The sequence below is a fragment of the Xenopus tropicalis genome, chromosome 1, assembly GCF_000004195.4.
Source record: "Xenopus tropicalis strain Nigerian chromosome 1, UCB_Xtro_10.0, whole genome shotgun sequence".
Classification (NCBI taxonomy): Eukaryota; Metazoa; Chordata; class Amphibia; order Anura; family Pipidae; genus Xenopus; species Xenopus tropicalis.
Window position 1 is genome coordinate 163354888 of NC_030677.2, and position 23592 is coordinate 163378479.

Here is a 23592-nt window from a genome sequence, read left to right on the forward strand (position 1 = left end):
TAAGGGATCTTTCTGTAATTTGGATCTCCATAACTTAAGTCTGCTAAAAATCATTTAAGTATTGAATAAACCCAATAGGCTTGTTTTACCTTCAATAAGGATTAATTATATCTTAGTTGGGATCAAGTACAAGGTACTGTTTTATTATTACAGAGAAAAAGGAAATCATTTTTAAAAATTAGAATTATTGCTTATAATGGAGTCTATGGAAGATGGCCTTTCTGTAATTCGGAACTTTAACAGGTTTCTGGATAAGGGATCCCATACCATAGAAAATTATAATTACCAATTATTATCAACAATGGACAGTTATTCCATTTGGTTGTTTCCATTTTACATTATCAGCTAATTTACTAACAATACATCTATTTGTACACTGGTCATGTCGCAGTGTTGGAATGTGCTACTACCCCTGGGGCCTCAGGATTTTCAGAATGCTGGTTTTTCATCCAAGTGCTCATTCAAAAATGGAAAGCCAATTAGTGACACACAGTGGTGCTCAAAAGTTTTGTTATATGAATGTGACCTAAAACATCAGCTGCTTTTCAAACAACTCCTAAAAGTAGGTGAAGAAAGCCTAGTTAAACAAATAAAACAAACATTATTATATTTGATCGAGTATTCATTGAAAAAAAAATGATCCAATAAATTTCTGCGTCTGGCAAAGGTTAAGTGAATTGTACTCTCAGTATTTGGTGTGACCCCCTTGTGCAGCAATAACTGCAACTAAACTGTTGATCGGTCCCACACATTGACTCAGAGGAATTTTAGCCCATTTCTCCATACAGAACAACTTCAGCTCTTGGATGTTGGTGGGTTTCATCACATCACTTTATTCTTCTTTAAACATTCTATGGTAGAATGACTTGTGTATTTAGGATAGTTGTCTTGCTGCATGACCCACTGTCTCTTGAGATTCAGTTCACAGACACATGTCTTGACATTTCCCTTTAGAATTCTCTGGTATAGTTCATAATCCATTGTTCCATCAATAATGGCAAGCTGTCCAGGCCCAGATGCAGCAAAACAGGCCTAAACCAGAACACTTCCACCACCATGTTTCGCAGATAGGATAAGGTTCTTATGCTGGAATGCAGCTTTTTTTTTTCTCCAATTGTAACTCTCCTCTCCACAAAACATTCTTCCAGTATCATTCTGGTTTGTCCACATGATCTCTAAAAAAATTGTAGACAGTCAGCAATATTTCTGGAAAAGAACAGTGGCTTTCTCCGTGCTACCCTGCCATACACAACGTTGCTGTTCAGTGTTCTTCTGATGGTGGACTCATGAACATCAACATTCGCCAATGTGAGACGACCTTCAGTTGCTTAAAAGTTACCCTCGGTTCCTTTGTAATCTCTTGGACTATTAGATGCCATCTTTGATGGTCAACCACTTCTGGTTAGGGTAACAACGGTCTTGAACTTCCTCCATTTGTACACAATCTCTCTGACTGTTGATTGGTGGAGTCCAATCAATACATCCACAAATATGTTGTAAGTGTGATCATGCTTTGCTGGATCCCCATTCTTTAAATCAAACAGGGGGTCTCACTCACACCTGATTGTCATCCCATTGACTCTGATTTCACCCTAAAATGATATGATAATCCTAGGAATTCACGTCACATTCATATAATAATATGGAAAATTTTAAATGGTTCACAAACTTTCAAGAAACACTGTAGCTCTAGAAGGAAAGATTTGTACAGAAATTGTACTAAGCAGGTTCCATAGAATATAGAAAAGCTATAGATGGGATGAGGTCCAATGAGAGACACAATAGTCTGTGTTTGATCCCTAGAATATTTAATGAAACAGATTCTGAAAATACACAGTAATCTGAATACTCCATGTGTATTTTATTGTGGGTGCATGGATATGCCTGCTTCGCTATGGATCTCTAAATCCTTGGGATTATGTTGGCAAGGTTTCCTTTAATTTCCTTTTGGCCACATGTGCAACTTAATGCCAAGGCTTAGAAGAGACACTGGGCGTGGGTACAGAAAGACAAAACCAAGAGGCCCATTAAAAGGGTAATCCACAGCCATTTGCCTTCACAGGCAGTTGGTATCTCAGTTTCTTTGTGTTGCTGGATGATTTTCAGACTGATACAGCTATAGGACCTATTATCCAGAATACTCAGGGGCTTTCTGGATAAGGGACCTTTTCATAATTTGGATCTGCATACCTTAAGACTACTAAAAAATGATTTAAACCTAATAGGACTGTTTTGTTTAAGGATTAATTCAGATCTTTCTGGATAATGGGTTTCCGGATAATGGATATTGCACCTGTTGGGCATCAGAAGCTGGTCTGGAGGACCTAAGTCGGCAGCTTTTATGGGCCTTTATATGGCCATCTTTATTGAGGGGCGCAGGAGAGGCCAATGACCTTCTTTAGACTCATTCTGATCTAACAAGAAGGTAGTGTTACTGGCCCTATAAAAGGTATTTAACCAAATGTAATATATATCATTTTTCTGTTGATACATAATGTATCCAAATAATTGTAGCAGGGAAAAAAAATTCTCCCATAGCAGAAAGCTTGCAATTTTATTACAAAAGTGATTCTCATTTAAGAATTTAACACAACTGTGTCTATTACTGAATAACAGCTACAATCTAGCAGCATTACCATGTAAGCCAACAAATACAAAATACTGCTATTCAACGCAGCAAGAAAAATGGTCAAAAGGGGGAATATATTCATTATTTTAATTCCTTTCATATAAGAGTTTCATTTTTCAGAGTCATTTTTCTTCAAACCTGCAATGCAATTATAACTTCTGAGGGTATTTTCACAGTATACAAAGCAAAACAAAAAGTCATTCTCTGGACATAGGAGAAAGCCTCTTTTCGAAATCTGCTGAGGGCTGAATTTAAATTGCATGTCACTCAAAGAAAATGCAATATATTTGTAATTCACCGGCATTCTGAGCACAGAGGATTAGCTCTCTCTCTCTTACATATAAATATAAATGCACTGGAGCGAATCAGGTTTTCTCCTAGCAGAATATTGTTAAATAATCAAATGTAGCCCCTTTAATGCAATAAATGGATCACTAGTGGCAGAATGGTTATATATACCTTCAGAAGAGGCTGAATAAACTTTTTCTGTGCTTTGCCCAACAGCAGATGCCAAGGTATTGTATTCCAATACTATTCTTATCATGATGTGACCACTGCAAGCCTCTATTGCCATTACAGTGATATAGACCCTTCAAGCAATGTATCAAGGCTTTTCAAATAAAAAACCATGGCAATTGAACCCAATATTGCACTTTGTACTAGTGTTCGGAAATGACCATTATTTTGTTTTTTCCCCACAATTTCTCTAATTATCTTAAATAAGCAGCAGTTTTGTTTTTGTTATCCTAGATCAGTAGAATGGCTTGGGTCTGGCTCTGCTGTGGTGCAAGAGCAAATAGAGGACAAGTGCAAAAGGATACAAAATTGTGTGTCCTTGTAGAACCGTATCGACAACATTAATTTGCAACTGTGCAGGAGTGCATAGTACAGGGTGCAATGGATACAAGGGAGGTCTAGTATTAATACCTGCCTTAAGGATGGGGGACTCCCAGGGATTTTTTTAGCATGTTTTAGCATATAATTGACTTGACTTGTGAACTACAAGAAAAATGTGCAGTGCAGTTTACCATAGAGGAGATTAATTTACATCCACGTCGGCAAATCATGCACAATCTGCAGCACTTGCTACTAAGAGGGCACCCATTGGTATATTGGAAGTATAGGGGAAAACATGGTAATTCCTGCCACTTTTAGCGCATTCCATTTATATTTGTAAATGAGCCTTTTATTTATTAATACTTATTGCATTTTTAAATTCAGTCTAACATTAAAGAACACGGAAAATGAAAATCAAGTCCTGGCTGTAGGCACTTCTCTCCTTCACCTACACAGCCACCACACACAATAAAACCACACACTGCACCTACGCATCCACTCACAAGCCACTCACAGACTGAATAAAGTTACAAAATAATCCCCCACTATATAAAGCATGCCTTGGCCACTGTCCTCCCTTCTCCTGATTCCTCGCTGCCTCCACCATTTAACAACCACCCATCTTGACCTTAACGCTTCCCCACTCCTTATTTACATTACTATATACAGTATCATATGATCCCCCTCAAGGAAAGAGAGGCTCCAAAGAGTTATTTTCTGCTTTTTTATTTTTCTTGTTTTCCCTCACTTTCCACAAGAATACCCTCACATCTCTTAATTCTGCCTCCCTGTCCTCATGCATAATGGTTCTACTACCCAGTAGACAATGTGTGAAGACCCAAATAACGGAAAGACACCTTATCCATAAAACCTAAGGTCCCAAAAATTCTGAATAACAGTCCCATACCTGTACATCATCCCTTTCTACCAATGCACAGATATCCCCTAATGATAGACTGCTGCTTTCAAAAGAGTCAGGAGATTGGGAGAGATTTATACTGGCAATATTATTTTATACGTAACAAGTATCACAACACGAAGTAGCTATAATTTCCCCATTTGTCCCTTTTAGTTCAAAAAATAACAAAAGCCATAGATTTATCATGATTAAAAGAAAAGGCAAAATGTATGGTTAGCAAAAGCCCTATCCATTGCACTCAACTGTATAGAATATAGAATCATACATGATATAAAAGAGCAGGTTTAAATATAAACAATAAAAAGTTAATAAGTACAATAATCATTTTTAGTTTCCAGCTTCAAACGCTTGTGGCAGAAAACAAAGCTCTTGTGTTGTTCATTTTCTGTCTCTAAAATCTAAATAAAAATCTAACTATTTTTGTGCATCAGGGTCTGCACATGTTAGTGTTTGTTCTCCTGGCTGCCTAATCTTCTGTGGCTGACAGCAAAAGCACTGTCTGGGCAGGAGGCAACAATAAAATATCTGAGCTAAGCAGTATGTTCAGCAAAATATAATGAAATGTACGTATGGAAGGTAGAGAAGATGCAACCATCCAGATTTGCTTGCTGTTGCAAATAAATAATTGGATCTGAGTTGTATGGAGAATTCTCTTGTTAAAGGCTCAGTCCTCGATGGGGGCACAATTTAACATGATATATAGAAAGCAGACACTCATCTGTTTGAAAATCTTAATATAAATTTGCAAATCTGATTTCATACATAAACTGCTACCTGCAGAAATATATGATTTGCATGTCTATATAACAGCGTGTTTTAACCTATTTCTCAAGGAATTCAAACAGATCTGGACTGGGATTCCTAATAGGCCCTGGCATTTCAATTACACAGAGGCCCAAACAGCCCCCCACCAGCCCAGTGAATAGTGACTGTCTATGGCATCTTACAGCAGCCTCTCTGACCTTTGCCAGAACCCACTGATGATGTGGGAATCAGCTTTGTGACCCAAAAGAATTTGTTTAGAGTTAGTTATGTACCTTATTTATTTTTTATTATTGTTGCTGAAAATTTCTCTTTACTAAAGGCAGTCATAGGGATCCACCCTAAACAGCACAAATATAACATAAATCTAAATTAATTGTATATACAGGTATAGGACCCGTTATCCAGAATGCTCGGGACCAAGGCTACTCCGGATAAGCAGTCTTTCTGTTATTTGGATCTCCATACCTTAAGCCCACTAAAAAATCAATAAAACATTAAACTTAATAGGATGGTTTTACTTTCAAAAAAGATTAATTATATCTAAGTTGGGATCAATTATAAGGTACTGTTTTATTACTACAGAGAAAAAGCAAATCAGTTTTAAAATTCTAAACCATATTATTATTTAGTTGAGCAGTGATTTGAAATATTTTTTTAAAAAGATTACAGAATAAAAATAGGAAATGTGGGCACAATGAATATACAGATATATATTAATGGTACTATTGTATAATAACTGGTGGAGCTTTTTTCCACTTCAGGTAAATATGTCAGGCCCTCTAACAGCTACGTGTAACAGCAGTAACATAACTTTTATCACTGCGGGTGCTAAGAAGTATTCGGTAGAGGGCTGCAGATTTCCATTGTTCTTGTAGTGTAGATCCAGTCGTCATTTGCTTGTTCCACAGAAAAATACATAATATTTCTAATCCCAACACACAAGACTAGTGGCTACAGATGCAGTAGCTGGCGTGGTGACCAGAAGCACAGAGATCTAAGCTAGGCTTTCTGACTTAAGCTGGCCATACGCCTTACAGTTATGATTTTTTCTGTGACCATTGGTCACAGGAAAGATCATTCATACCCTCCATTGATGTTCAGGGCTAAATCGTCAGATGTGGAGGTAGAAACAATAGGAATTCTACCCCTACCTGACGATTCAGCCCTAAACGCAGATTTTGCTCGGGCACCTTCACCGGCGGCCGAGCAAAATCTTTTGTCCCGTCCGTTCATTGAGACGACCGATATCCGAAGCATTTGCCGATATTGGTCATCTCGTCAATCCACCATACATGCACCAAATATTGTACGAAAAAAATATTGGCCCGTGTATGGCCAGCTTTACACACAGCATTCATTTATATTTGTACGATGAAAATAGGGACCCTGGAAGGATGTTATTTTGGGAACCAGGAAGGCTACTTAAAGGAACAGTAACACCAAAAAATGAAAGTGTATAAAAATAATTAATATATTATGTACTATTGCCCTGCACTGGTAAAAGTTGTGTGTTAGCTTCATAAACACTACTACAGTTTATATAAATACCCTGCTGTGTAGCCATGGGGCAGCCATTTAAATTGAAAAAAGGAGAAAAGGCACAGGTTACTAAGCAGATAACAGATAAGTAGCATAGATTCCCATTGTATTCTACACAGTTTATCTGTTATCTTCTTATGTAACCTGTGCCTTTTCTCCTTTTTTCAATTTAAATGGCTGCCCCCATGGCTACACAACAGCTATTTCTATTAACTACAGTAGTCTTTCTGAAGCAAACACACAACTTTTACCAGTGCAGGGCAACAGTACATTATATTTGAATTATTTTAAAACATTTTTATTTTTTAGTGTTACTGTTCCTTTAATGTTAGTTTATTCTGGTTGTAAAGATACACTTCAGTTTCTATATTGTTTTGTCTCCTTCTAGAGTTTGCACTGACTCAAGGTGAGAAAATGCAGCTGTGCCGAAGCAATTCAGATTGATAAATTACATTTATGTGAGGATCTTTTTCATGGCTGGTGACTTTCCAGCAAAGCAATTATCACAGTTGAATACATAATAGCCTAATTAATTACTATTGTCAGGCTAGCCTTTCTACCATGATCCCACCTTCTATAAAGTCGACTTTTCAAACAATTCTTTGTGAAATATTAGTCCAATTGACCAGTAAAATTGTTAAGCTATCCTGAGTCAGACTGTATCTCAGGGACAAATGCATGCAATTAGAGTAAGTAAATGTTTCCTCTTATGAGGCAAACAATTAAATCGTACATTTTACAAAATTTCACTGGCCATTACAGTAAAAATGTTTAGGCTATTCATCTCTAAGTATAGGACACTACACTGATAATATTCCTTTTGAACAAAGCATAAATATAACTTGCAGCGCTTTAGAGATTTTCTTTTCAAGCTTAATAAAAAAAAAAATCTCTTTTTCTGGGTCATTTTAGTTGAAATGTCTTGTCACTTCCAAAGACGTCTTTGCTTAGACCACTATGGGTCAAGGAACATCCAGTTAAGCATAAGTAAGTGGGATCTTGAGGTGACCATAAAGCTAGATCAGCCACAAAGAGATGGGCAGGACTGATGTACATCTTGTCACTTACAACTGCCATGAGAAATAAAGGCTACACAGAGAAAGAGTGTGCTTGTGCAATTAAAAGCTCAAGGGTCTCTCTGCAATCTTTTAACTTTGGCAGCCCTTGGTGGCACCCAGAATGTGGTTTTTCTAGCAACCTGGAATCAGTAACTTTCTCAGTGCCAAGTTCTGCAATGCTGAACATCAGGATATATAGTAGGAAATACAGGTACCTAGATTTGACTACCTTTTGCTGTAATCAGCAGGAGAAATAACTTGATATCTTCTAAATTGGCCAGATCTTGATCAGGCAGGTTTGATTTCCCCCTGGTTGTTGATGTAGTTCTTGGTCCGACTGTGCCTATTCCCATGCCCACCATTTTAATTTGACCATTTGGCCCTAGGGCCAAACAATCGATTAGCCCGCCTTAGGTTGGCATATCAGAAGATCATCCACTCATTTTGCAACCTCGCCAAACAAGCGGATCACAACGTGTGTGGCCACCATTGCATACATTCTACAGGTCTAGGATCCGTTATTCAGAACCCAGTTATCCAGAAAGCTCCAAATTAAGGCCATCTCCCATAAAGTCTATTTTAAACAAATAATTCTAATTATTAAAAATGATTTCATTTTCCTCTGTAATAATAATAAAACAGTACTTTGTATTTGATCTGTGTTAAGATATAATTAAAGGGGTGGTTCACCTTTAAGTTCCCTTATAGCATGTTATAGAGCAGCTAATTCTAAGCAACTTTTTATTTGGTCATCATTATTTATTTTTTATTTTACCCCTTTAATCCTTACTGAAGGCAAACCCTTACTTTGGGTTTATTTTAATAATATTTGAGTATACCATACAAGTATGGTGATCTAAAGTAAGGTAAGATCCCTTATGCGGAAAATTCAAGGTCTCAAGCATTCTGGATAACAGGTCCCATACCTGTACAAATGGAGGCATCTGTAAAGTTTGGTTTCGTGTGGTAGTGTGTCAGGACTGTGTCAGTGGAACTTTCCCATGTGGAGAACAGATATTGGGTATAATGTTTTTTTCTAGATGACTCTATCCAATACATTTTGAAAAATATGGAATAGCTAGTATAAATGGGGCAGTTTAATAGCAGCCACTGCTATAAATGTAAGAGTTTTGGGAGAAAGATTCTAACAGAGAGCCAGGGGGCTAAAGATCAGAGAATACTGAGGTATACTCATACATAGGAAAGCTCTGCTGTTAGTGGCACTGTGAAGTAAATCAGGAGCTAAATGAGTCTATATAACTATACAAGATAATGGATTTGTTCTTTGTAGCTATTGCTAGCTATTTCTGTGCACAGAGGATAAATATTCACTCACTCCAGGTATATACACAGATTATAGGAAAAGCCCCCCTGTGACAGACACAAGCAACAGTGGAACAAACGCAAGCAGCACAAGAGAAAATGAATTGGCAGAACTGTTTCGACTGTAAAATAAACTCACGCAAGTGATACTGGTTCAATTCCACCTCCAACAGTCACTAATCCTGGCTTTTTATGGAGTAAATGTGGCCTTACACTATAAGATCCACTCGTCCAGCAAGGTCACCAAATGAGCAGATCTTTTCCCCGATATGCCCACCTTAGCTGGGTGATATCAGAGTGATCCAAGGACCAAACGATCAAATAGGAATAAGAGCAAATAGGCGCTGTCAGAGGGAGGATCACATCAATGAGCCACGCAGTGCCTGATACAATAGGAAAATAAAACCTGCATGATTGACATCTGGTTAATTTTCGGCTAGAAATCAATCGTTTTAAATCTGCAGCTTAAATCTGCCTGTATGGCCACCTTAAAGGGGATGTTCACCTTTAAATTAACTTTTAGTATGATGTAGAGCAGGGGTCCCTAACCTTTCTTACTCATGAGCCACAGTCAAATGTAAAAAGACTTGGGGAGCAACACAAGCAGCATAAAAGTTCATGGAGGAGCCAAATAAGGGCTAAGATTGGCTATTAGGGGCCTCTATGCACACTATCAGCTTACAGGGGGCTTTATTTGGTTGTAAGTCTTGTTTTTATTCAACCAAAACTTGCCCCCAAGTCAGGAATTCAAAAATAACTCCCTGGTTTGGGGGCACTGAGAGTAACATCCAAGGGGTTGGTGAGCAACATGTTGCCCCCGAGCCACTGGTTGGGGATCACTGATGTAGAGAGTGACATTCTGAGACAAATTGCAAATGGTCTTCATGTTTTATCATTTTTTAAATTATTTAGTTCTATGTTCAACAGCTCTCCACTTTGAAATTGCGGCAGCTATCTGGTTGCTAGGGTCCAATTTAACCTAGAAACCAGGTAGTGGTTGGGAAGAGAAAGGAGAATAGGAAAGGGCCTGAATAGAAATATAAATAATAAAAAGTAACAATAACAGTAAAATTGTAGCCTCACAGTGCAATAGTTTTGTAGCTGCTGGGGTCAGTGACTCTATTTGAAAACTGTAAAGAGTCTGAAAAGGAAGGCAAATAATTTAAAAACTCTAAAAAATAAAAAATGTAGACCAATTGAAAAGTTGTTAAGAATGAGCAATTCTATAAACTACTAAAGTTTACCAGAAGGTGAACAACCCCTTTAAGTAACAAATTGCCCAAAGGCAGCATTGTGAAATATTAGATCAGTAGAATTAATAAGTACAGAACCAAGAGCCCCCTAATAAGAAGAATTGGAAGATGCATTATAAATCAGGACCCAAGACAAGGTCAAGCTGGGGATTATGGTCAGTTAGCATTGCAGCCCTCAAGGCTCTGTTTCAAGAGAAAAAGTGATGTACTATAGACAGTGACCTGTGGACCATTGCGCATTTTGATCCAAGGTACCCTTTGAATGTTGAATGTACAATCTGTGTACCTAGTGGCCAGCAATTCATTTATTTCCTTTTATATATCAGGCTATCACCCCTGCATATAGGAATTATGAACTGCAGTACAGATTTTTATTTCTTTTATGATTTAAGGTCTAATAACTTGTGCCAAAATGTGCCTATATACTAAAATAGAAAAGTGTAAAATAGAAAAAACAAAAAGAGCTGTAGGAATACACAGAAGCCTGTGGAAATAAGCGTGAAGGCTAAGTGCCCCATAGAAACATAGTCGCAGAAACTAAGAATAGCAATTGCAACATGTAACATAAAACAAAGTAGCTCTTAGAAATGTAGCAGAACAGTATCACAAGTAGAAGACCACAGCTGTGCTGGACTACGTGGAAATACTTACAAAAAAAAAACCTCAGTGAATATTATATATTATAATATCATACAAGACTGCACTCACAGGTCTTGCAAAGAGAGAATACATAAATATTTTTTAATGATGTTTATGTTTAAATGTACATGAAATATACTGTAGTTACTATAATTTGCATGGAGTCTTTCAACAAATCTTTTATTTCTCTGCCATAGTTACCAACAATTATATATAACATGGCTGGATACCAAGCTGCTAGTGCTAGAGGGAAATGGGCATAGTGTTTTATGCTTGCCATACCTAACATGTCAAATGCACATTATTTCAGAGTTTTGTGTCTTTGTATTGATTCTCAGCAACAGCTGGGTTTCCCACAATGCCATGTGACTACCCAGTAACCTATTGGGTAGGTAGTACATAGTGCATAAAGCCCTTGTTTTATTTATGTTGAGACTTATCTTAACATACTGAGTCTTATTACATACACTGAGCCAAATAAAAACCCACCCTTTTCTCCAGGCCTCCCATGGACAGACATCTATACAATTATACACTGTAAGATACTAGTAGCACTGGTCAAACAAGCGCACATCATATCACATAACAATGTGTAACTTACACGGTTACTTGTATATATATGTGCCCTGTTTTGAGAACCAAAGTAAAATGAGGATAAGCAATATTAACAATAAATATACTAACTATATATTGAATGTAGTAACACAAATCTGCAGGAACTCTACGATTCCTCTGGCAAGGGGTTAAATGCAGAAAAGCCTGGTATGACAGACTGAGAAGACTGCAAAGAGAGGCCCTACAAATGTTCCTATCCCTGGGCCTTGCCTGTGGGAAGCAGGATAAAGATATGATGAGGTGCTGACTGTAGCGCTCAGGTTTTCTTCACCTGGAAATACTGAAGTGACATAGAAGTTATGTAATGTCACCATAGGCCAGGATGCAGACACAATAATAAAAGTCAAGGTGTAGAGCAAGGGTATGACAGAGTGAATCACATAAATACTTGAAAATAATGAAAAATGAGTATGATCTGTAGAAGTAATGGCCAACAGGTAGCCCAGGGGCCACATGCAGTCACTTTATCCCCAGTTCAGGGTCGGACTGGGGGTGCAGGGCCCAGCAGGTGCCCCCGCCGCAGCATCACCATAGGGCCCCCTTGACCACCCACAGGGGCCCCGCTGAGCCTCCCAAAACCCCCCCACAGGGGCCCCCGCCCAATGTCCTCCCCTCAGTGTGTCAGTTTAACGCGTCAGGGGAGGAAAACAGTCGGCTGGGGAGCACCGCCAAGGGTCGGGTCTGGGCTACCGGGTTTTTTCCCGGCTCAGTCCAACCCTGGGAACCAGTGCCGGGCCAAAGTCTGCCTGTCCAGAGGAACAGTGCATGAATTGTACTTTTGAAAATAATTTTATTTACAAATAAATTTAAAGTAACACTGACATATACCTATAACTTTAAGGGGAATGTTAGTACTTTTTCAAAATTGGCCAGGAGGGGAATGTTCTCCTTCCATGGGTCATGGAGTACAAATGTAAACAGTACTCCAGCTTATTGAAGGATCACAGCAGCCTAACCCAAAATCAGTGACAAATATGCTCAGGAAATTAACATTTTCTGTAATTCGTTCAGCAAGGCCCCCTTTACCTTGCGGTTATTGGCTGTTTTTGTATATAATCTTGTATGTTGATTGTATATACCCATCTGTTGTACAGTGCTGTGGAATATGTTGCCACTTAATAAATATGCATTTTTAACAATAATAACACTGGTCAGGGTTTATAGCAATGGGCTGGGGGCAAAACGTTTAAAATTATGTTTAAAAATGCTTTTTTGGCACCTCTCCCTGGAAGGTTTAATAACACCTCATAGCGCCAACTATGCTAATACCATCAACATCTTACCTTCATAAGATCCCTGATCCCTTGCTTGTTATGATAAACAGATTATGGAGGGTATTTAAAGGAAAACTATACCCCTAGATGAATACCTAACCAACAGATAATATTATGTGACCTATTAAAGAATCTTGCCAAACTCGAATATATATATCAGTAAATATTGCCCTCTTACATCTTTTCCCTTGAGCCACCATTTAGTGATGGGCTGTGTTCTCCCTCAGAGATCACCTGATAGGGAATAATGCAGCTCTAACTGTAACAGAAATTAAGGTACAAGCAAAAGACAGAACTCTGTCCATTCATTGGCTGAGGTGGCCTAGCATGTATGTGTGCCTTGGCTTGTTTGTACGCACTGTGAATCCAATGATCCCAGGAGGTGGCCCTTAATTCTTAAAATGGCAATTTTCTATTTGGGATTAAACAATGGCACATACTACTAAAAAAGTATATTTTTATGAAAATGGTTTATTCTGAATTGAGAAAGCCAGTCAGATGACTGGCAAAACGTCTTCAAGAAAAACACAGCAAGTCCAGTTGATCTGACTTATTACTACAGATAAATTTAAAAAAGCTGTGCATAAAAAGCATTTTCTTATTGGCAAAAATGTATAATTCCCAAGTTCTCATTATAGCTATATAAAGTCTCATACCAGAATTGTAAGCAATAGATGTAGTAGATGATCTGTATTGCAATAATCATAACAAATGGAGGCGTCAGTGTAGTAATAATGAGGCTGCATCATTTGCACTAATGATCGAGCTAATGGTGCTCAGGTGAAGATATTCTGAAAAGCCGGCGTTTTAGCTGATCAATGCAGATAATGCAGTGTATGGTAATGTGTCAGCATTCAAAAATGCATTCATACACGGATAGCTAAATAGTGCAAAACCTTATGGGCATTCTCCTCTCGCTGCGATGCTTGCTATTAATTATGCATTTATTACACAAATGAGAGACAGGACAATGATAACGGTAAAGGCACAAATATCTCAAATGTAACCCAAACACAAATGTTCTGAGTTGGAATACCCACGGCTGCCACTTGTTTCTTCAATCATAAATAAGCAAATGAATCTGTGAAACATGATTAATAATATTCCAAAATAATAATCATAGTAAAAAGGAGAAGAGTGCAGTACCATGTGGCCCAGTTATAACTAGGATTCATGACTCCTCCAGTTACACTGAGCAGGAAAAAACTATAGGCTAAAAGCAGTTCTACTGTGTAGTGCTGGCTCCTCAGACTCAGGCACAATGAACTGACACACCAATATTACAACTAAAAAAATACATTTGTTGGTTCAAGAATAACATTTTAAATGGTAGAGTGAATTATTTGTTGTGTAAGCAGTGATATTCAGAAATAAAAAGTACAGCATAAAAATCATGACAGAATCCCTTTAACCTGCCCCCGTGCCTACACCTTGCTCCACCGACTGTATAAAAAACATATTCCATATTTTAACTTAGAGATTCTATACACTTCCACGGTTGATACAGAAACGTTGTACAAAAAGGGGTCAGGCAGAGGCAATGTCAGAGTCAGGCAAAGTGTCAAGGGAAGGCAGTGAAGATTTTTACAATTAAAAACAGGCTTAGCTATGTCTGGATATGCACAGCCAGCTTAGGCAATGAAAACAAACAAGAGTACACTATTTATGTGTCAATTTGGCTGCAAAGTGACCATAGCATGCCCGCCGATGTCATGGCACCAAACGCTCCCCCCTGCACTTGTCTTATGCTGCTTAATAGCTACCCTGATCCTAAATCTCCCTTCTAGGGGCACATGTTGGCTTCCCTATTTTAAAGAATAGAACTAAACCTCTCCTGGCCAGTTACTGAACTGCTAGGAAAATACTTTACCCCTTTACCCCCCCCCCTTCCAACTGTAAATAAGAACCACAATTAGCTGCCCCAAATCTTTGGTGTCTGCCTGAAAAAAGGGTAACTAGACCTTACGTTCTCTACTATATATATACAAAGTATATATATATATATATATATATATATATATATATATAAAAAATAAACAATATTATTATTGTTGATGGTATATATAAAAAGAAAAGATACTTAAACAATATTATTATTATGTTGATGGTATCATAATATTTTCTATGTTTGTTAATGTACTTACACATCTAATACTGGCTACACAAGAGCTATGTAGCAGGACATTACATATATTAATTAGTCAAATATTAGAGTACTCTATATCTCTCTGTATAAATTGGACCCCAGGAATTTAGCTGAAAATGAATCTGTATGGAAAACTGGTCCATGTAGCCACATATACAGTGTATGTAAATAAAGATGCACATACACACAGCAGGTGAATTTGGAAAAAGTACATAGATGACTCAATGATATATACACTACACTGTGTAAAGTAAAAGAGCCTCTCATTGAGAGTGCCCCCTGCTTCTATCCCATCTTTTTTGAGGATGCAATTCAGCAGGGTCCTCTCTACTTGTTGATTTCTAATATCATTTCTGTTATTAACACAGACAGCTGCTTGGTTCTACATAAATAAATCATTGCATTTCCAAGAAAAAAAAAACCTATAGTGCCTCTCCTGAAGTGCAGGCTAATATAAGAATAAGCCCCCACTTGCTTTCCAGTGCTTTCCACTTCTCCCATGAAAGCTTTTGATTCTATGTAGAGTACATAGAGTCTCATTAACCAAGTGCTATCTGCCGTGATTGTGCATGCAATGCATTAACATTAGGAGGGTTTGCTTTCGCACGTTGTACGCTCTCCAGCTTGTTGCTGCATCTGACAGAAAATCATTAGTGTTGTTTCTAATAGATAAGGCATTGCTCATTAGGAATAAAATATGTCCAACTTGGAAATAAGAGTAAAGAGTGTTAAAGAATAGAGAAAACATTACAATGGGAAAAGTGTGAGACTCCCCAGTTATACAGACCCATCAGATTCAGGCATGGTACACAGTAATAGCTGCTGCTATATGGTCTGCTCCAACTGAAACTCATTTTCAGGAATGACCGTAGTACTCAGTTTGCTTCCCCTTGTTATAGCGGCACTGAATTTAACAAGCATACCCCCAATCTATACTATTCATTTATTGATGTGAGGGCACATGGACATCTGCAAGTGCAGTAAGCAAAAGTGCAATTTGACCTCACTTGCAATGTTTTTTCCCCACAATGCAGCTTTTCTTCCTCCAGAATTCCAACATCATTACGGACACAATGGGGCAATGCTCTTGGTGCAGTTTTGACATACCTAATTCAATTGCATCTTATATGGTAAAATTACATCAACTGCTCTTACATATTGTCACAATTTAGACACAATGGTCTGGCATAATTTCCGATGTTTGCTGTGCAAGTGACGCCTGCTGACGATTCTTTAGGTGTAAGTGTGCTACTTAGTGATGAGCGAATCTGTCCCGTTTTGCTTCGCCGCAAAATTTGCGAATCTTTCAAAAGATGTCGCACATCAAAAAAAAATTGTCGCCCACGGCTATTCTTTCGTTGCGCGGCTATAATTTTGTCGCCCGTGGCTAATATTTTGCCGCACAGCTATTATTTTGTTGCCCACAGCTATTATTGTGTCGCGCAGCTATTATTTTGTCGCCTGCGATTATTATTGCGACAATTTTTGGACGTGTAGCGAATTTTTTCATCCGTTTTGCGAAACAATCCGCCAATGGCGAAACACGCAAATTCGCTGCGATAAGGTGGTGGTAGCTCCAGGGTCAATAGGAGTAGCAGCAGTGCCTGAATCAGAATGGAAGATAGGAAGGACTGCCTTGTGCGCCCACAACTACATGGAAGTGCAAGAGCGTATTTTGACACAAGTACCATTAATAAAAATGACTGCATGCACAACTGACTGTGGGGGCACTGTGAGGGCCGCAACTGCACTTGCCAAAGTAAATCAGTCCTGTGGTCTCTCAGGGACCAGCACTCACAGGCAGTGATGTATTTAGGTCCCATGCCACCCTAGGCACCGAACCTAATGATGTCTCCACTGTTTGCAGAAGCTGTGTGTGTGACGTCGCTTCCATTTTGTGAAGTCACATCTGCCCGTCAAAGCGCCCTCTACCCCCCCCCCCCCCCCAAAGCTCCAAAATCGGATTTACCCCACAAGTCTCTGGCAGCGGCTGGGAAAATTTTTTTAATTAAAATAAAAACAAAAAACAAATCTATTATATAGGTACCCGAGGGCCTCCCCCAAAATCTTCTTCCCTAGGTGCCTCTATATAAGGCCTTGCTTGCATAGGCAGACAGCTGATGCTCCAGAATGTTATACTACTTGTCACTGTAGCTGACATTGGAACAACAGTCAAAAAAAAATGTGACTTCCCAATGTAGTTGTTTAACAGGCTACAAATTAAGCCCTTAGATATTCTATTTACCTAAAATAATATATTAAATAATATAAATAATATAAACCTCACTCCCACCCCCCCCCCGGTAACAGAATTTAAAATGGCTAACCTAGCTAGCCCGCCGTCCCTGTTGGCACTTGCCTGCGCTACAATATTGTACAGACTTTACCTTACAAATGCTATTCAATAGAAGGCAACAAAACACTAGGTTTAAAAGACAGAAGTAACATATGTCAGAGTATTTGATGTATAGAATGATGGAAACTTTTCATAATTCATTACAGTTCTCCAGCTGCAACTAATCTCTATAGGCACAGCGCTTGAAACATTTTCACAAGGACAGAAAGCAATACACATCAAGGAGATCAATATTTGGAAAATAAAGCATGAGAACACTAGTTAAAAGAAATGGAATATAAATATGCCTTTCACGTTCATAATTTGAGGATGTACAAGGAAAATCAATATTTTTTTTTCTTTAGATTAAGTTATTTCAAATAAATGCAACAGGACCAGTGAAAATAAGGCTTTAACTGAGAAAAAAATACATTTATAATTCATTATAAATACAGTATTGTGAATATAAAACCAAAATACTGCTTCTTAATTTTCCTGATCTACTTCCGAGGAAGCACAATAACATTTTGGCTAACCTCCTAAAACCACACATATGCTTAAGATTTGCTGTACAATCACTTAAACTCCTTATTCAGCAGAGGAAGTGATCTTTAGCAGATAGATGTGGAACTAGGGAAGCTGTGACAAAGGCACCTCTCCTTTTAGAGTACAATACAGCATTTTAAAATAGCACATAAGAACAAATCAGCAGGGCCCTTTACAAAAGTGAAGAACAATTTAGAAAATAGCTTGCTACACAAAGTCAGTGATTTAGAACACCACTGGCCCGTATGCAAGGTGCTGTATAAGAATTTGGGGCAATCATACCCTGAGATGATCTATGACAGGGATCCCCAACATTTTAAACCTGTGAGCAACATTCAAATGGAAAAAGGGTTGGAGAGCAACACAAGCATGGGGGTGCAAATAAGAGCTATAATTAGCTATTTGGAAGCCCCTATATGGACTGGCAGCCTACAGAAGGCTCTGTTTGGCAATTACACTGGGTTTTATGCAACTAAAAATGCAACTAAAACTTGCCCCCAAGCCAGAAATTAAAAAAATAAGCACCTGCTTTGAGGCCACTGGGAGCAACACCCAAGGGGTTGGGGAGCAACATGTTGCTCACGAACCACTGGTTGGGTATCACTGATCTATGACTTAGTTTACTCTTTAGAATAGAAAGCCCAGCAGACCAATTATCCCCACTGGTGCATGCATAGGGTTATTGGACATCCTGCAGTTGGGCTAGACTGAGCCAAGCCAAGCAATTTGGTCATCCATGTTTTTGGGTAAACTGAAGAAACTCAATGTATACGAGGCCCAGACTGGTAATCTGTGTATTCTGGAAAATGCCATTGGGGCCTGTTGTAAGATACCATAGACCAGTGATCGCCAGCCAGTGGCTTGCTAGCAGATGTCGCTCCCAGTGGCCCTAAAGAAGGTGCTTATTTTTGAATTCTTGGCTTGGAGGCAAGTTTTGGTTGCAGTTGCCAGTCCATATAGGGGCTACCAAATAGCCAACAACAGTCCTTATTTGGCACCCCAGGAACATGTTTTATGCTTGTGTTGCTCCCCAACTCTTTTTACATGGCTCACAGGTAATAAAGGTTAGGGATCCCTGCCATAGACAGTCGTTATTTATAGGTGGCTGGGGGGGGGGCTGTTTGGGCCTCTAGAAGTACAAAGTCACCAAGAAGGAAAACTTTACTCTTCTCTAATCTATGGATTTTGTGGCGTTCTGTTCACCTTTGATAAATAAAGTGTTTCTTTTTTTTTATACATACAGTTTACTTTGCTGTATGCTTTTCTAATTAAATTGGTGGTAGGGCATGGGCAGAAGCCATTCACTTACTTCCTGGCAAATAAACAGTAGTCTTGCCAGCCTTTATGTTAAGTATTCCAGATATCTGAGCCACAGTAACACAGGAATGACAGCATAATTATTGACCCTACATGTCATTGCTACCCGTAGGCTTGATGTAGCCCTCCATGGGATTTTACAGACACCAGGACAGCCCAAGGGCTCTATAGAGTTGCATGACATAATTTTGGTACTTTAAACCCCAAATCCAGGTAATCCAGCAATCACTGCACTAGTGGCCCATGTATTATGGTAGCAGTAGGGTGTTGGCTGCAGACAAAACTACCAATGTATGAAAACCATATCTCTTATGTGTCATAAATTATCAGCACTAATCAAGCTTGTCAGTATGAAACAACATTAAAGGAACAGGAACACCAAACAATGCAAGTTTTTTAAAGTAATTGAAATATAATATTCTGTTGTCCTGCACTGTTCATAAATGCTACTACAGATATATAGTAATGTATAAATTAGCTGCTGTGTAGTGATGGGGGCAGCTATTCAAAGAGAAAGGGCTCAGGTTACATAGCAAATAAGTTCTGTAGAATATAATGGTGTTGTAAGGAGCTTATCTCATAGCTGGTATTTAAAGGAACAGTAACATCAAAAAAATAAAGTGTTTTAAAGTAATTAAAATATAATGTGCTGTTGCTCTGCAAAAAACTGGTGTTTTTGCTACAGAAAAGCTACTATATAAATAAGCTGCTGTGTAGCCACGGGGGCAGCCATTCAAGCTGGAAAAAAAGGAGAAAAGGCACAAGTTACATAGCAGATAACTAGTAGATAAGCCCCATATAATGGGGGTTTGTCTGTTATCTGCTAAGTAACCTGTGCCTTTTCTCCTTTGAATGGCTGCCCCCATGGCTACACAGCAGCTAACTTATATAAACTATAGTAGTCTTTCTGAGGCAAACACACCAGTTGTAGCAATGCAGGGCAACAGTACATTATATTGTTAATACTTTTATACACTTTCATTTTTTGGTGTTACTGTTCCTTTAACTTGTGCCATTTAAACCTATTTAACTGCCTCCATTGCTACACAGCAGTTTATATACACAATAGTTCTGAAGGAAACAGATCAGTTTTATCAGTGAAGGGCAACACAACATTATATTTAATTACTTTAAAATACTTTTTTTTGGTGTAACTGTTCCTTTATAAGAACCCACGGAGCAGTTAAGTCACCCACAAAAGATCTCTGCTATCACATGTGACAAACCACTCTGAAAAGGCTTTCCACTGGCACTAATAGGAAAGCCCTTCGCACCGCTTCTTTTTCCAAAAAACATATGAAGTTGCCTGCCAGAGGAAACTTAACATGACTTTGGATTACTGAATCGTTGCGACAGCTTTCCACCGATGGCTCCTTTTGTTGGAAAGCCTTTTCAGAGCGTTTTGTCACCTGTGATAGCAGAGATCTATCGCGGGCAACTCAACCACTTTGTGGGTTCTTACCTAAAGATCTTGCCCCTCCGACAGGGATTTTATTTTTGTCAGGTTCCCAAAAACCAAAAAACTGTCTCATGTTTATTTTTGGAACAATAAAGTGGTTGCTATATTTATTTTGTAATCAATAAATGACTCCTATGATACCTCCAGAGTACTGAGAATTATGTGCTCCAAGAAGGTGTTGTCCAAGAAGTAGTTGGATCATGGTCAACCACAGAAAATTACCAAAAATAATATTTCAGGAAGAAGTTGCCATTATAGCAGTAGATAAAAGAATAAACGTAACTTTAATGACCAGTACAATTTCTTTAGTGCAGCATGTCGGCCATTTGTAGTGGTTAATCCAACCCCTGCTTACAAAAGGAGACAAAGTTGCTAAATTTAGGCAACTTTTTACTTTTCTTTTTTTAGTAGTGCTTCCATTTGGTGCTTCATGGCAAGCTGCATTTCTTCAGAGTTCCCAAACGTTAATCTTTAATTAAACCTTTAATTCTGCCTACTGTAAGCAAACATACATTTTAGCCTTTAATGCATCCAGTAGTTTAAGTAGTTAATCCTTCCTGAAAGCCCATTTATATATATTGAGAAGGTTTTAGGTACTGAGACGGATCAATCACTCACTTGATCTCATAGATTAAACTTCCAGAGTTTGATATAGTGAGCAACATTAATTTGACACAAATTAGAAAGGAATATGCATTTCTTGACTTGTGACAACATTGCCTCAGCAGACAGGCAGAAGCTTTGCACTTTGGAACCAGTTTCCTCAGACTATTAAGGTATTAAGTAGAGCTACTGTCTAATGGCAGTGCATGCTGCCAACATCATTACTCACTCCCACTTCCAATAAACAACAAAGGAGTATGGAGTCTAATGGTTCCCAGGAAATTGGTGCTCATGGACAAAGGTCCTCTGAATGGTGCTGGTCTTATTCGAGTACCTTACAGCCTCACCTCTATACTGGGGTATGTACACCTGGGAATACTAGAAACCAGTCACAAGGGGTGCGTGACTTTAAAGAAGTCAGATGTTTTACTGTATGTTCAGTCAGCAAACAATGAACATTTACTGTTTGTCATTTATCTGTTTCAGGGCAGAGAGAAAGGCAGCTAATATTTTAAAATTGAATCTTTATGGTAAGAGACTCAGAAAGCTGGCAGCAAGAAGGCAGTTAAGGGGGTGGACTTTGAAGAAACAGCACTATTTGCTGTTTGAGGGGATTTGAATGATATATAATCTCTGTAAAGCACTGAGGAATATGTCGGCACCATATAAAGACACATAAACATTACAATCACTGCAGCAGCCCTACACCTTATTAGTAAAGTAAGCACTCCGAGTCTAGCCTTTAGGGTAAGAACCCACAAACCGGTTCAGTGGCCCTTTGCATCACTTCAGTATTCTGAAGTTGCAAGAAGTTTCTTCCTGCAGGCAACTTTGCGTGACTACTGAAAACAAAGCGATGTGAAGGGCTTTCCACCGGCTACTCCTACTGTTGGTGGTGGAACGCCATTTCGGAGCGGTAATTCGCCTGCAATAGAAGAGATCTATCATGGGCAACTGAACCCATGGGTTCTTACCCTTAGGGGCCCATTTATCAATGTACGATTGGGAACAATTACAAAAAATTCAGAAATCAGAAAGGTTTTTGCGCTGTTTACGATCATTCAGATACAAAAATTTCTGAACTTTCGGATCATACCACAATATTTTTGTACAACTATGATGCGATCCGAAATTTTCGGATTTAATACAATATTTTCCCGCTCGTACTTTTTAAAGTCCGAAATTTGGACTTTGATAAATAAACCCCTTAGTGTCCCTTTAAAGACTTATGAGCTGCACACAGAGCATTATAATACAATACAACTTCCATTCAGTCATTTTATTCAGCCCTGAAACAGAATTAAATTAAGAGCAAATAACTCATCAATGAATAACTCATTAAAGCTTTAGTCAATAAAATGCCCCAGTACAACAGGAAACAGGAATACACACCAGTTTATATAAAATCTAGAAGCTGCAGCAAATTCCTAATGTGAATTGCTTTGCCCCTTACAGCACAGCGGGGCCAAGAGACTTGCACAAGTTCATAAGGAGGACATGGGAAATGGATCCGCCTGTCCCTAAATTAGACTGAAGTATAAAAAGTCAGTTATTTGTCCCTGATCCATTTAGCTTCTTAAGGAAAGATATATATATATATTTATTTTAATTCAGCTTATTTTAGTTCAGTGGAAAATGCTATACTGCTTAGCTCCAGTATTACAAGACCCCTATATATGACCATTAAATGTGTTGTTCTGAACTCTACTAAGAACAATTTAGCTGAAGCTGTAAAAACTGGCAAACACTGGGGGAGTGGAAAACTGGCAAACAGTAAAAATGGCTAAGAAAGTAATGGTCTTCCAGACCAGAATGAGCCACATCCTTATGGTTTCTGAGATAAAAATAGAATATAAATGGATACATATAAATAGGGCATATTAAGTGCCTTATTTCATCCAAAAGGAAGATCTGCCACTGCATCTTTCTATCTAAGCATTGGCTGAGACTATGTAGGGAACCCTAGCCTACAAAACCCTTTCTACCACAGAGTAATGTGCACTTCCTTACTATAAAGGCAGTGGTCTATACTCAGAAATGGGTGCTGTACAGACAGTTTTCATCAAGTTGTGCACTTCATTTAAATAATGTTAATATGCAGCCTTAATGGCATTATGTAATTATCCTTTGAATAAAAAGCAACATATTCACTCTGGGAAAACAGCCATTTTTAATGTTTCATGAGGGTATTTTATAGAAGGTTCATCAGTAAATTAGCATAACAAAACCTGTAATTCTGATGTTTTCAACCACGTATCAAGCTAAAAAAGTATATTTAAAATAATGATTATAATAAATGGCAGTAATTAATTGTATTTTTTTCTCCTTTACAGTC

General features: G+C 38.4%; 1 protein-coding gene across 2 annotated transcripts in view; it reads right to left on the minus strand.

Moving 5' to 3' along the window:
* cux2 (cut like homeobox 2) overlaps positions 1-23592 on the minus strand; it is a 202566-nt gene that overhangs the window by 80234 nt on the left and 98740 nt on the right. Inside the window, 1 exon segment of one of the 2 annotated variants that reach the window (NM_001244953.1) lies at positions 13030-13102. The gene's annotated coding sequence lies outside the window, so the exon portion shown is untranslated. 2 annotated transcript variants of the gene reach the window in all.